We start from the raw sequence: 14264 nt of genomic DNA, 5'->3' as shown, positions 1-14264 counted from the left end.
ACTGTTTTCAATAGTATTGATAAGTGAGAAAAATACCAATTTTCTATTATAATAAAAAATGCTAAAAATCGAGCCCACTAGAGAATAGAGAAAAACATAAATTCAAGTAAAGTGTGGAGGCGGGGCTTTAATGCGGTCGGAGACAACCCCGCTCCGGAAAAATCTTCCCAAACAAAGTGTATAAAATGACGGCTAAAGTGTGAGATAAGCGATGTAACGAACAGAACACAGTTTAAAGACAAGACCCATTTATTTACGAAAGATTTAGTTAGTATAATTTATATAAGTCCAACTGAAGGAGCGGCGGCACGGAAGTTGGACGATTGAGCGCACTCAAACAGCGGATAGAGAAATTGGCCTAAAGGGCCTAAAGAGGGCGGTTATTCACTCTCCCAAGCGTCAGTTGCGCATAAAATAGGCTAAAATAAAATAGGCTAAAACGCTACCGGACGACCGGAGGAGGCAACACCAACTCTCGTCGCGCAAGCCTGAGCAATGAGGACGCGCGGCGGCCGCTGCGCGACCGCTCACGGCTGAGTGGAGCGCGTTTACTGACACAATGGGTTTAGAGCGGTAATTCAAATTATAATTAATTGAATATTCCTGATAACAGGCGATTGAAAAGAGATAAATAGAGTGAATTAGTGAACAGATTGGAACAATATTGAAATAAGAGATTAGTAAGGCGATGATGAGCCTAGTTTTGCGGGTAAAACCATGTGGGGCTCATCATTCAGCCTTTCAGTTGTCGACAATTTTGTCTTTGGGGAAATAGTTGACAACATAAAGCTTGAAACAGAATTTGTTAAAAGTTAAGAGAGAATGTTTTCTATTTTTCTGTTTCAACCTATTTTCATCAGAAGAACCGGCCAAAAACAACACTTCCATATATCCTTCAATAGCAACTTTCCATTTTCAACTCTTCTTTTTCAGCTTTATTATTCAGAGCTTACAACTAATAAATAGCTTCTATGGTATTTTCCTGCTTTACAAGTCTATAAGAAAAAATTAGTTTTTCAAAACTTTAGTGTAACTACTGACTTATTTTCTGTTGCTGGCCTTTTTTTGACTGGAGTTTGTACTATCTGAACCATACTGACGTTACAGAAGTGGTCTGAAAGTGTGTCTGCATATACAAACATTGGAGATTCATATTTTTAAAATTTTGACGCTTGTTTGAGTATATCTACCTACATAACTAATTCAGAGATGTTCTCCAGTTAGAAGTCATTGCTGTGAGCTCTCATTGTTATGTATCTGTATTTTTTGCTAGATAGTCATCCGTATCAATAGCGAGACAAAAGTGTTGTATCTCTGAAAATAAAATCCTGAAACAGTCTGTCTCTAAACTAATTTTCACAATGAAACCTGCACATCAGGCTTGAAACTTGTGATTTTTGATTAATAAACTTCTTGACGAGTAGAGCCCTCAAAAGATTTTTTGCAGTTTCATGATCCCGTGTTAACAAAATAATCACACTGGTATTTAATTGAAACTCTTCTTTAGTGTCCAAAAAATTCATGAGAAAAGGTGTTTAATAAAAACCGAGGGCCCGGCACGGCCCGGTTGGCAAGTATGCAAAAAAGATGTTATTTGGCAGTATAGTTTTTTTTTAATAGTTTTCCGATGGAAAATTTTCATAAAACGTTTAAATTGAGGATCCTCCTTCTTTTTTCCATTATCGAAAATGTAATCACCAATGTAATTTTTAGCGTTTCAGTGAAACCTAATGCAATTTTCTCATTTTTGTATTTCGCTGTTCCATTCGGTCGCTATTGGTATATCGTTTTTCACTCCCTCCATTCCTAAACAAAAACACTTCTTGTTTTCTACATAAATTTTTAAAAAATACTGGAAAAAAGTTTCGACCACGGCAGGATTCGAACCTGCAATCTTCTGCTCCGTAGGCAGACGCGTTATCCATTGCGCCACGCGGCCACATATTTGTCTTCAAATAGTATAAAATAGAAGTAGGCGCAATTATTTTGTTCTCATGGTGTGTTTTCGAAAAGGGAATAGAATCTGCGCACAATTATCAGTCATGCAATTTCTAAACAGAAAAGCAGTATTTGAAACAGGTTTTGTTGAATATTTGTTGAATATTTTTGTTGAAAGTTACATCAATTGAAACCATTTATTTCTTGATTTTTAGAAATGAACAAAGTCAATGACTGGAGGATAAAAGTAACCTGAAGGTACTGTTTCAGTGCAGAAGTTTAGAAGAGATTGCAAAATGTATTCATTCTAAGGAGATGATGATCATAACTCACTTACTTGTAGATATAATTGAAGACATAGAGTTCTTCTGAATCTATATAAGTTAACTGAAACATTCGATAAATCTTATTTAAAAATATCAAGTGCGGAATCATATACAAAGTTTAAATATCAGAAAAACAAAACGAGCAGCGCTATTGGGAGGTATATAATGAATCATTATGAAATGGGACGAACCAAAGTAGTGATATTGTAACATGGAAAAAAAACATTAACATTTTAAATTTAGTTGTGTTCTGAATCTTGGCAAGTCTTGCAGTTTCAGTCATTCTTCATAATTATTTTCTATAAATAAATATAGTTAACCATTGAATAAACCGTGGAAACTTGTAAACAAATCTAAATTACTTTTTGGATTCGAATTTTACTTTTCTAAAAAAACAATTGTTAACCTATTCTAAAACATTGAATTTCAGAAAAAAAAACACGTTTCACATTTGTTTCTTGTAGGCATCCGTTTGAGAAATTTGTTGCTCATTTGAATTTAATAGCACGTTTATGAACCGCCTGCACGATTGAAAAGGCTTGCACCTGAAAACACACATATGGTTACTACATACTGATTGTTATGAACATTAAACCTTTTTCAAGAAACATTGATTATGATAAATTTTCAAAAAATCTCTGTGATCCAACCAGAATAGATTGTTGTATCTTTTTAAGGAAAAAAAAACCAAAAACCATACTTGCAACGGGCCGGGCCGGGCCGGGTCACAGTACAAAAATTTGAAAATTTGAATTTTTTTTGAAAATTTTTTGATTTTTTCGCAAAAAAGTCGAATTTTCGACTATGTTTTTACATATCGATAAAACTCAAGTGTACATAGGATTTTTGACTATTTTTGATGAAAATTTCAAAAAATTTCGAAATTACTTTATTTTTCTGTTTCTTTCATAGACAATTATCACACGAAACGGTACTTTTTTCATTGTTCCTTGGGAATATTTATTCAATTTTTCTGTTCCATCGTAGTTTTTTTTTTAAGTGACTAGCTTTAATCCTGATTAATTGAATCATTTATAAAATCTAGCAAATTCCATTTTGAAATTTGATTGAATAACATGAAATTATTGTTTCAAGATTATATTTTTTGTGAAGAACCAATTGATATATTAGCCGAGCAAATTCGTTACAACTGCGCCCCGCCGCAAACGAGAGAGTGTCGGCGAGAGACGCAGATTTTTCTTTCGCGCCAACAATTATTTTCACAGTTTTTGACCTATTTTCACTATTTTTCGAAAGTTTTTATGTAATTTGTTCTTAAAAACAGCGAAAATAGGTCAAAATGGTAAAAATATTTGTTCGCGCGAGAAAAAATTCTGCGTCTCTCACCGATACTCTCTCGTTTGCGGTGGGGCGCAGTTGTAAGAGGGGGTGGGCCGCTAATACAATTGTGTTTTGAATCCTCGTTTCTTTACATTCAAAAGAAATTACCCAGCGAAAGAATTCACTCAACGTTGCACACCTGTATCCCAACATTTATGGTATTCGCTAAATTTTTTGTTGCAGAATGTGGTAAAGTCCAGATGGACTTGTACTGCACTTAGAATTTCAATTCACTGTTTCAGGTGAGTAAAAATGTTTGATAAGCAAATTTCATCAATATTCTTTTACAAAAAATTCGATTTGGAAATTTATTTTAGTAACATGAAATTAGTGTTTCAGGATCATATTTTTTGTAATGAACCGATTGATAGACATTATCTACGTGATTTCAATCGTGTTTCTTAATATTGTACACGTGTTTCTCAAAGCAAATGATATTGAAGAAACTGCAAGAATATCTTGTTTCTGTTAGGTGTTTTGTTGCAGAATGTGGTAAAGTCCAGGTTTACTTGTGCTGCACTCAGAAATTCAATTTACTGTTTCAGATTAGTAAAAAAAGTTTGATAAGTAAATTTTATCAATATCTTCCTCTGCAATGGCTTTAATAACATGGAGTAATGCGGGTAAAACAAGACGTCTTATGACATTTTAATAACACTAATGTTAAAATTGGAAGGGGAAATTCTACATATGCATTATAGCAAACTGAAATAGGGAAAATATGAATTTTATAAAAATACTTTTTCGTTATTTCTAATTAAAGAAAGCTTCACTAGGATTTTCGATTATACTGCCTGAAAAAGTTCATAAAACAAAAACAGCGATTTAGAAAAAAAAACAACGATTTTTAAGTTTAAAGTTTTGCACATGTTGCGTTTTTGCGTGATTTTGTCCGAGAAACTGTTAGTTTGGTAAAAAAAAAACTACTTGAGAGTAAAAAATAGCCAAACGAACAGGTTGAAAAATGGAGGCACTACCTCCATTAGAGGTGCCCTTGTAATATAGGGACATTTCTTAAAAGCTTTGAAAAATAGAGACGCATTCCCCTATAACACAATTTTTTACGGTATTTGATTAAAAATGGTTTTTACTCAAACGTTTTACAGTTTCGAGAGTTATATTTTGATGCTGAAGCAGTGTTTTTGAATGGCATTTAGCGACAACTAATTCAAGTAACCGTTTTTAATGAAACGTATTTATTTTATTTTATTATCAATCGCTTTTGAATATTTTTCCAATAACATTTTTCACAAAACAACACACTTCCGCTCAGTGCTACTTTACTTGAGTGCTACTACTTGAGTGCTACTTGAAGCAATAGGAACTTCAAATTTCCCTTGAACTAATTTTTAAGATGAAACTGTTTCATCTTGAAAACATTTATTTATCTCTGAACTCACTGTTAATTCATAATCCGCTGCGGAATCTGAATAATTTTTGTTTTTGAAATGTGATTAACATCGATTGAACATACTGCTGTGAGTTAATTAGACTCACAATTAGAGATGAGACTTTAGTATTGATAATTCAATATTTTTAACTCATCCATTGATCGAATCGATTTCAAAATTTCGTTTTTTCCTACGCTGTCTTCTTATGTGTAATGATTGTTAGACCGTGTAAATTGAATTGTGTTTCTATTTTCCAATATCTTTTCACTGCTTCAAAATTTTAAAATGCGACAGCTGAAGTAGCCTGACAAAATTCTGTGATACGAAAAAAAAAATGTTTTAGGATGAGACCAGAAAAAATTGTTCAAAACGTTTACATACAATCAGAAGATTTGTGGTTTTGTTATGGAGCTCATGTATAATCTTGTTTTTCATTAGTTATGGAAATGCAGCGCTGAAAGAGTAGTGCTGAAATAAATAAAATAAATTTGAAACAGGGAGAAACAATAAAGCAATTTTCCCGTTCCTAAACAGGTGAAAGGCTAAAACCCGCATGAGAAAACAGTACAGTTTCTCAAAAAAACGATTCATATACATTCAATCGAATTTGAAAAAAAGATGTTATAATAAAGTTTTAATGATACGATTTTTTAATGATTATAAAGGAATGATTAGAGATTTTGCGAATAAAAGTGTTCGTTGCCGACTTCTATGAGCCGTCGAAATTTCTGGTGAAACCTGGATGACAGTCCTTAACTGATCCATCAAGAAACGGGTCAGTACAGAATTGAAATTCTGACAATTTATGAAAGCCCAAGTAGACAAGTAAAGACTTAAAGTTTGAAAACTTATTGCCGAAACAATACTGTATTTTCCGCAACAATTGACTGCAAGACAGCTTCTGAATTTTTTGCTGTTTTAATTCTCATATTCATAGACGCACTGGTTCTTGGAATAATATATGTTTAGTTAAACAAGTAAAAATACCACTTAAAAGATTTTTTGTGTGAGTTTTCCGCTTATAATTTTAATGACTTACTTAACTATCAAGTTTTTCATTGAAGTACATAAATCCACATCTGGTAACTGAAACGGAAAATTTATTTGTCAGTTTTCTACTATTTTTACAAAAATACCTGGGAAGCAGAATTAAAAGTGTGAACAACTGTTTATCAGCATTGCTTTAACAAAAATCAGTTGAAACTGAAACTTTTATCTGTAGCAGTGAATTTGACTCCACATAAATTAATTTAAGTAGAAAAATAACATGTGAAACGAGAACTGGGGAACTGTAGTTAATTGTTGAGTTTTGTCTGAAAACTGGGAGTAAATATTTTGAAGAAAACTGATATTTCAGCCTACTCAAGTTCGCCAGGACCGAAAAGTTCCGTTTGAAAATGTTGAAATTGAAATAAATGTTTTGTTCAGTGGCTTTTTTGAAAATATTATGTAAAAACAGGAAGCTTTTTATTGATTCTCACTGTTTCGGTATTGTTTTTATAATCGGATGGAACGGATAAAACTTATTGAAATGTCCAAGTCATGACTTAATTCAACAATCTGATCAACGTTCAGTACCGTTTCGTGTGGTAATTGTCTATGAAAGAAACAGAAAAATAAAGTTCGTTTAAAGAACACATTCTAACTTTTATTTTGTGATGTTCTCATGTTTTACAAGGTTTCAGAGTTTTTTTTTGTCTTCTGGTTGACAAAATCTGTGGAATATCAAGCATCTCTAAACTGAAACTACGGTTAAAATCATGACGGAAAGCTGAGAAATAATATAAAATCATGATGGCAAAAGTTTGTGAGTCCCAGAATTTTAAGATAAGGATTTGACGAATGAGAAATTGAAGTAAGAAGATGCTTAATTGATTAATCTGAAACAGAGTACAAAGTTAAAAAAATTATTGATGTCTCATAACATTGATCAAATGTTATTAATCTTCTGAAACCAGTACTTTAGGATTACCCGGATCTTATCCAGATGTTTCACCAAACAACACTGAAAAGTTTATGCCACGTTTCAAAATATTTACTGATTGTGATCTGATTGAGAGTGTTATCTTCTCATTTCAAAAACAGCATTTAATTCAAACAAGCAAATATACCATTTAACTGATTAACAGTTCGGTTTTTTTCATCAAACATATTGTGGCGTGAGTACTTGATATATTTGGATTTTAAAATCAGTTTCGTGCAGTAAGCAAGTAGAATTTCAGGATTAGGAATTGCTAGTGAAAAAATATATTGGTCTAAAAAGGGAGTGACTGTGAACTAAACACGGAGAAACACATTAAATTTCAAAAGTGTTAAATGTATTGATGCGATTATATTGATGTTCGTATCATCCAAGCCTACAAGCAAAACAATGTTATGGTAACATTGTTGAATTTTGAACATTGCTATTTCAGGTGTCATTGGAACGTTGAATTATTGTACGCTGTTAATTGGGCAGAGGTAACGCGGCATACAAAAATGACTTTGAGATTTTGAAAACTGTTTCAAATTGTTTTTTTATAGTATAATTTTAATGTTAATGTTAGTTATCTTTATGAATGCAGTTCATATCGGAAAGTTACCGGAGGAAGCTCAAACTGCACAATTAGGGAAAAGCTACACAGAAAATTCCAAACTTGTCACGGGCCGGGCAGGGCTGAATTCAAAATATTTCTCTGCCGGCTCATCGATCCGGAGTTTGAAATTCAAAAATTCTTTGAAATTTTTTTCTGCCCGAAATTTGACAGGTTTGGAAAATCCTCGTTACAGTGATAAAACAACCATGAAAGTGTGGAAACTTGTTACTGGAACAGTATAGTATTTCAGGGTGTGACATTTTCAAAAATATTCCAAAAATGATTCGAACAAATTTTCCCGATACATGTTCATGATGTTATGACACACATACAGTTGTTAGATAATACACGGGTACTGATGAAACTAGCACAAAATATATGACCTTCCGTTTGAAATGTATAAGAAATCGCACTTCATTATTAATTTTATCTGACCGAAATCCTTTTCTTAAACAACAACTGGAAACTATTGTCTTTTTTTATATTTGCTCTGCATCATTTATTGAAATTCACAGTATGCTGCTTGAAGTCTAATGAAATTTCAGATCTTTCGCCTCTTAAATCATTGTAACGAAACAGTCATTTTTGACAAACAGTGTCCTTAGTAAACACCAATAAAACAACTTCATCTTACTTAAAAAATTTTCATTACTTAAAGGTGGACTAAGGTCAACTCTGATATTTTCATAGAGTAATGTGTTGGTACCTGTGAGTTCATTTTTACAGTAGCGAGCATAGGTGAGGGCAGATTCATACTTTCATGTGTAACTCAGCTGAATCGTGTCCGTTTTGAATAAACTTTTTTTTGAAAGATTGCTGAAATATCCAGTAACAAGAAAATAAGTTTTTTGTAAAAGTTTCAGTTCTGATTTTTTTCAATAATTGATTTTTCCTGATCGTGATTTGAAAATTCGAAAAAAAACTTTTTATTTTTCTCTTGGAGTTATTTAGTTTTTAATGTCAAAATGATGGAACATGTTCAAATAAACAAAAAATTATGTTGAATTGATTTCTAAAACCGTAAGCATCGTGCCAGAGCTCCAGAAGTCAAAAGTGGCGTCCTCGGGAAAACCATCATAACTCATCAAAAAATGCTCCAAATTAGCCAAAACATGTACCAAAAGACGTGTTTTGAGTTCTTCTACAGACCAACATCAAAAAATCAAGATTTTAGAAAAAATAATTTTTCTAATATTTTTCACCCAAAAATTTTTCATTCCAATTTTTTCCTGGATTTCCGATATTTTCTGGCAATAAAGCGAACAAAAAACTCAAAAATGTATTTCATTCTGCGTGATAAAGCACTTTGCATGCAGTATTTGAAACGTATGTTCGTTTTATTGCCAGAAAATATCGGAAATACAGGAAAAAATTGGAATGAAAAATTTTTGGGTGAAAAAAATTAGAAAAATTATTTTTTCTGAAATCTTGATTTTTTGATGTTGGTCTGTAGAAGAACTCAAAACACGTCTTTTGGTACATGTTTTGGCTAATTTGGAGCATTTTTTGATGAGTTATGATGATTTTCCCGAGGACGCCACTTTTGACTTCTGGAGCTCTGGCACGATGCTTACGGTTTTAGAAATCAATTCAACATAATTTTTTGTTTATCTGAGCATTTTCCATCATTTTGACATTAAAAACTAAATAACTCCAAGAGAAAAATAAAAAGTTTTTTTTTCGAATTTTCAAATCACGATCAGGAAAAATCAATTATTGAAAAAAATCAGAACTGAAACTTTTACAAAAAACTTATTTTCTTGTTACTGGATATTTCAGCAATCTTTCAAAAAAAAGTTTATTCAAAACGGACACGATTCAGCTGAGTTACACATGAAAGTATGAATCTGCCCTCACCTATGCTCGCTACTGTATATTGAAAGAATTTTTAAAATCGGTCTGAAACCCGCTGAAAGCGATCGCCGGTGAGTTTGGGCATTTCGGTGGCCGGTGAAAATTGGAGTTATGGGCCAGAAATTCGACTTCGCACGTAGAGTCCCGGACTACCTATGCAGACGCGCTCTATTGACGAGCATGGTACACATTGTCGTAGCGGTGAACTTTAGAACTTTCTGTGCATACCGTGGTGAACATTAGAATTTATTTTCAACGTCGAATATTTTTCAACGTCGAATAAATTCTAATGTTCACCACGGTATGCACAGAAAGTTCTAAAGTTCACCGCTACGACAATGTGTAACCCCGCTGGCAATAGAGCGCGTCTGCATAGGTAGTCCGGGACTCTACGTGACTTCGGCCGTATGTTAATTTCTTCATATCCGTCAGTTCATTTTCATATCGAAACACTTTTTAATTCGGTTCAATCCCCGCTGAGAACGAGCGCCGAAACAGTTTGGGAATTTCAGTGGCCGTGGAACTTTCTAGAAATTTCACTTTGAAAATATTGACTTTTCAGGTTTTTCGCTTTTTTCTACGATTTTTGTAGTGTTCCTATCAATTTTTGTTGTTTTCTATCAAATTCATTGAAAAAAAAATCACAAAAATGAGCGAAAATAGCGACAAAATTCGAAAAAATTAACATGACCGAAGTCAAGAATTTCTAGGGCAGCGAAATGCCCAAACTCACCTTCGATCGTTCTCAGCGAGTTTCAGACCGATTTTAAAAATTATTTCAATATGAAAATGAACTCACAGGCAGTGTGTGCTTTCGAAATTTTTTTTTTCGAAAAACGTTGGAATCGAAAGATTTTTCGAAAAAAAATTCGAAGATTTTTCGAAAACTCTTCGAAAAATTTTTGGATCTTTCGAAGATTTTTCGAAAATTTTTCGAAAGTTTTCGAGATTTTTCGAAAAATTTTCGAAGAATTTTTCGAAAAATCTTTGGAAATTTCTGGAAGTTTCTAGAAGATTCTGAAAATTTCGGAAAACATCTGGAAACAAGAATTTCGCTCATGGATGGGCATTTTAGATTTCCGGAGCACATTTGTGTCCGCCCTCGCATAAGTTCCTTGCCAGTTGACTTGTTTATTCACTAAAAATGACTCTAATTAAAATTTTATTGGTGCAAAACGTGCCCGATAATACAAATGTGCTCCGGAACTGAAAACTGTTCATCCATAACCGAAATCCCTGTTTCCAGATTTTTCCCAAAATTTCCGAACACCCCTCAATTTTTCGAAAATTCTTCGAAAATTTTTCGAAAAATCTTCGAAAAATCTTCGAAAAATTTCTTTCGAAAATTCTTCCAAAAATTTTTCGAAACATTTTTCGAAAGATTTTTCGAAGGGTTTTTCGAAAAATTTTCGAAAGAAATTTTTCGAAGAATTTTCGAAGATTCTTCGAAAAATTTTCCGAAAAATCTTACGGAAAATCTTTCGAAAATCTTTCAAAGACACACACTGCTCACAGGTACCAACACATTATTCTATGAAAATATCAGAGTTGACTTTAGTCCACCTTTAAAGAATACTAAATTTTTCTGTTTCTTTCATATTAGCACTGCACAGTTCTTACAACCGCGCTCTACCAAAATCGAATAAAATTGTGTGCGAAATTCATGCACGCAGAGAACACGGTGATTTTTTCGCTACATTTCCCGTTGACAAATTTTCGCCCCATGGTGCGCGGAAAAATGGGCGGGGCTAAGGACGCAACCCCGCGGCACAGAAAAATGAGGTTAAATAATTGCAGTCGAAGTGCAGACAAAGTTTTATGAAAAGTGTTCTTTTGAAAACAAAAAATGGTAGATAAGTCAACAATCGTTCGAAAAACGAATTTCTGTTATCAAAACAGAAAGTTTTAACTGGAAAGCATCTAAAATTTGAGATTGCAACTGTATTCATCTGTTCTTCGGTGATAAGAAGCGTAAAAAGTGCACTTCTATGATCAATTCACCTTCTAATTACGTTTTCAAGACATCTAGAAGATAATCTGATAAATGAAATGTTGTAAACTCTGAAACATTTACAATCACACAAGAGAGACCGTACAAATCGGGCAAAATGGTGAATCGCGAAGAACGCTTTTTCGCAAGTTCCAGTGTTTGAAAGAAACGAAAAGTAAATAATTTTCAGTTTAGTTTAGTTGTTTAGCTTATAAACGCTGTGTTTTCATGTTATTGAATTGATTTTATGAAAATTCGCTTCGCGAACGGCACGACGGTACATCGAGTGAAGTTTTCCATTAAAAGTGACAATAATTACATAATACACTTTCAAATGACAGTTTTCTCATTTCCGACACTGGAATCTTCAAACAAGCGTTCTTCTCGATTCGCTTCTTCCAGATCCGTTTCTTCCCGATAGATCGTTCTTTCCCGATTTGTACGGTTTCACACAAGAACAGTTTTTGTGAAAAGAACATCAAAAATCTCCATAATTCTTCATAAAACGGCTGAAAATGCTCCCAGTCATTTGAAACATACTATGGTTCATTTCAACCCCACTGAATTAGCTTTTTGGACGATTTTCGTGACTTTTCCATTTTTATTACTGAGATCTCACAAAAACCTGAATAACTTTTTTCACAGAATCGTTCTGAAAATTGGAATACAGATTTGAAATCAGTGGAAAATTTCCGTTCTAGTGATATATGTCTCGACCCATATCTCCATTTCTTTCCCTAGTTAAATTACACGTAAAAGATGAGCTTCTTCGTTCGCTTCCTCAAATCTAGGCCATTTCAAAAACTAGGCCATTAAAATTTAATTTCAACAAAATCCAGTTTTCTATATGAAGGAGGCATCAAAACGACTAGAATTTTTTTCTACATAAACTAGATCGAAAAAAATTAATCTTATGAGCGCGTTTTTTGAAATTTATGGATTCAGTTTTTTTATATAGCTGATAAAAGATTATGGCAGAGAAAATTACACTGCGTTGTCCGGCGGGGCGCATTCGCCTCACGGGGTCGTGGCCTAGCGAGAAGCAAAAATATGGAAGAAAAACCCAAATTTAATGTAGGGAAAAAATCACCGTGGAGAAAAGAGACATTTCTCAAGGGTATTTCAGTGGAGCGCAGTTGTAAGAACTGTGCCGAGCTAATAGACAATTACCACACGAAACGGTGCTTTATTCAGTGTATCATGGGAAGGCTTATTGAAATTTTCTGTTCCATCGTTGTTTTTCAGTGCCGAGATTTTTATATCGATTAATGTGACTTTTCTCTTTTATCTAGAAAATAGAGTTTGAAATTTGATTGAATAACATGAAATTATTGTTGCAGGAGCATATTTTACGTTATGAGCCAATTGATAGACTATATCATTCGTGATTGTAAACCTTGTTTTTTTAAATACTTTAGGAACGCAATACGTTTCAAAATATTGCAAACGTGTATCCCTACATTTATGTCATTCGCAAAACTGCAAGAAACTCATGTTTTCAACATTTTTTGATGCAGAATGTGGTAAAGTCCAGGTGGACCTTAGAACTTCAATGAACTGTTTCAGATTAGTAAAAAATGTTTGATTAGCCAATTTCATTGATATATATAGCGCTGTCACAAATTTATTGGAGAGTGTAAATAATGCAACACAGTTTATGACATTGTAACAGCTCTAATGTTGAACATAAAAGAGTTCACACGACATATACATTATAGCAACCATTCTTAGTTAGACTGAAAACATGTAATTGAAATGGAAGAAAAATGAATTTTATAATCATTACTTTTTCGTTATTTGTAATTAAGGAAACCTCCACTCTGATTTTCGATCATACTGCCTGAAAAAGAACATTAAAAACCAGAAAAAAACAACCATTTACTAAGTTTAAAGTTGTGCACATGTTGTGTTTTTTGCGTGATTTTGTCCTAGAAATTGTTAGTTTGGTAGAAAAATAACTACTTGAGAGTTAAAAACAGCCAAACGAACAGGTTGAAAAATGGAGGCACTACCTCCATTAGAGGTGCCCTTGTAATATAGGGACATTTCTAAAAAGGTTTGAAAAATAGAGGCGCATTCCCTTATAACACAATTTTTTACGGTATTTCATTAAAAATGGTTTTTACTCAAATGTCTTACAGTTTCGTCGTGTGCTTTAAGCAGTTTCATTTCAATTTCTGTGCAATATGACTGGACTTTTGCAACTGGTATTATCTATTTTTAATAGAAATACGTTATAAATACAAGTGGAACAAAGCGAAACATAGAGAAAATGGAGAGTTCCATTTTGATGCTGAAGTTTGAATAGCATATTTGTGATAACTGTTTCAAATATCCGTTTTAATGGAACGTATTCATGTTATTAAGAGGCGGTGTCTGTAAGATGAGGATTCCTCTTGGCACAGTTGCAAAAAGTTGTTTCAATCCGAACTCTTTTTACAGCATATATACCCCTATGGTAGTGATTCACAAACAATAAGTCACCAGTCCCCTATGACGTCATCCTAGGAAAATATGACCAATAATTGACTTTTCACCCAAAAATTCACAAAAATTTCAATTTTCCAGATAACTCTGCGAAACTTTCGGTACATGTTAGGAGTGTTCTTGACTACCTCTACACAAATTTCCAGCCCTCCAGACACTCCAGAAACCGTTCAATTAAATTTCATTTTTGTGTTTTTTCAACTTTTCTCAAAAAATCCCTCTAGAAGCCATAAAATTTCAAATTGTATTCATATTCCCCGCAAAGTGTTCTATCAAATCCAATTAAAATCATCAAAAAGTGGGTGGACCATTTTGAGATATTTCGAATTTTTCAAAAATCACATAAGGGTCCCCCCTTATG

Source organism: Caenorhabditis remanei, chromosome IV, assembly GCF_010183535.1.
Source record: "Caenorhabditis remanei strain PX506 chromosome IV, whole genome shotgun sequence".
Lineage (NCBI taxonomy): Eukaryota > Metazoa > Nematoda > Chromadorea > Rhabditida > Rhabditidae > Caenorhabditis > Caenorhabditis remanei.
Note: the sequence above shows the minus strand (reverse complement) of the source record.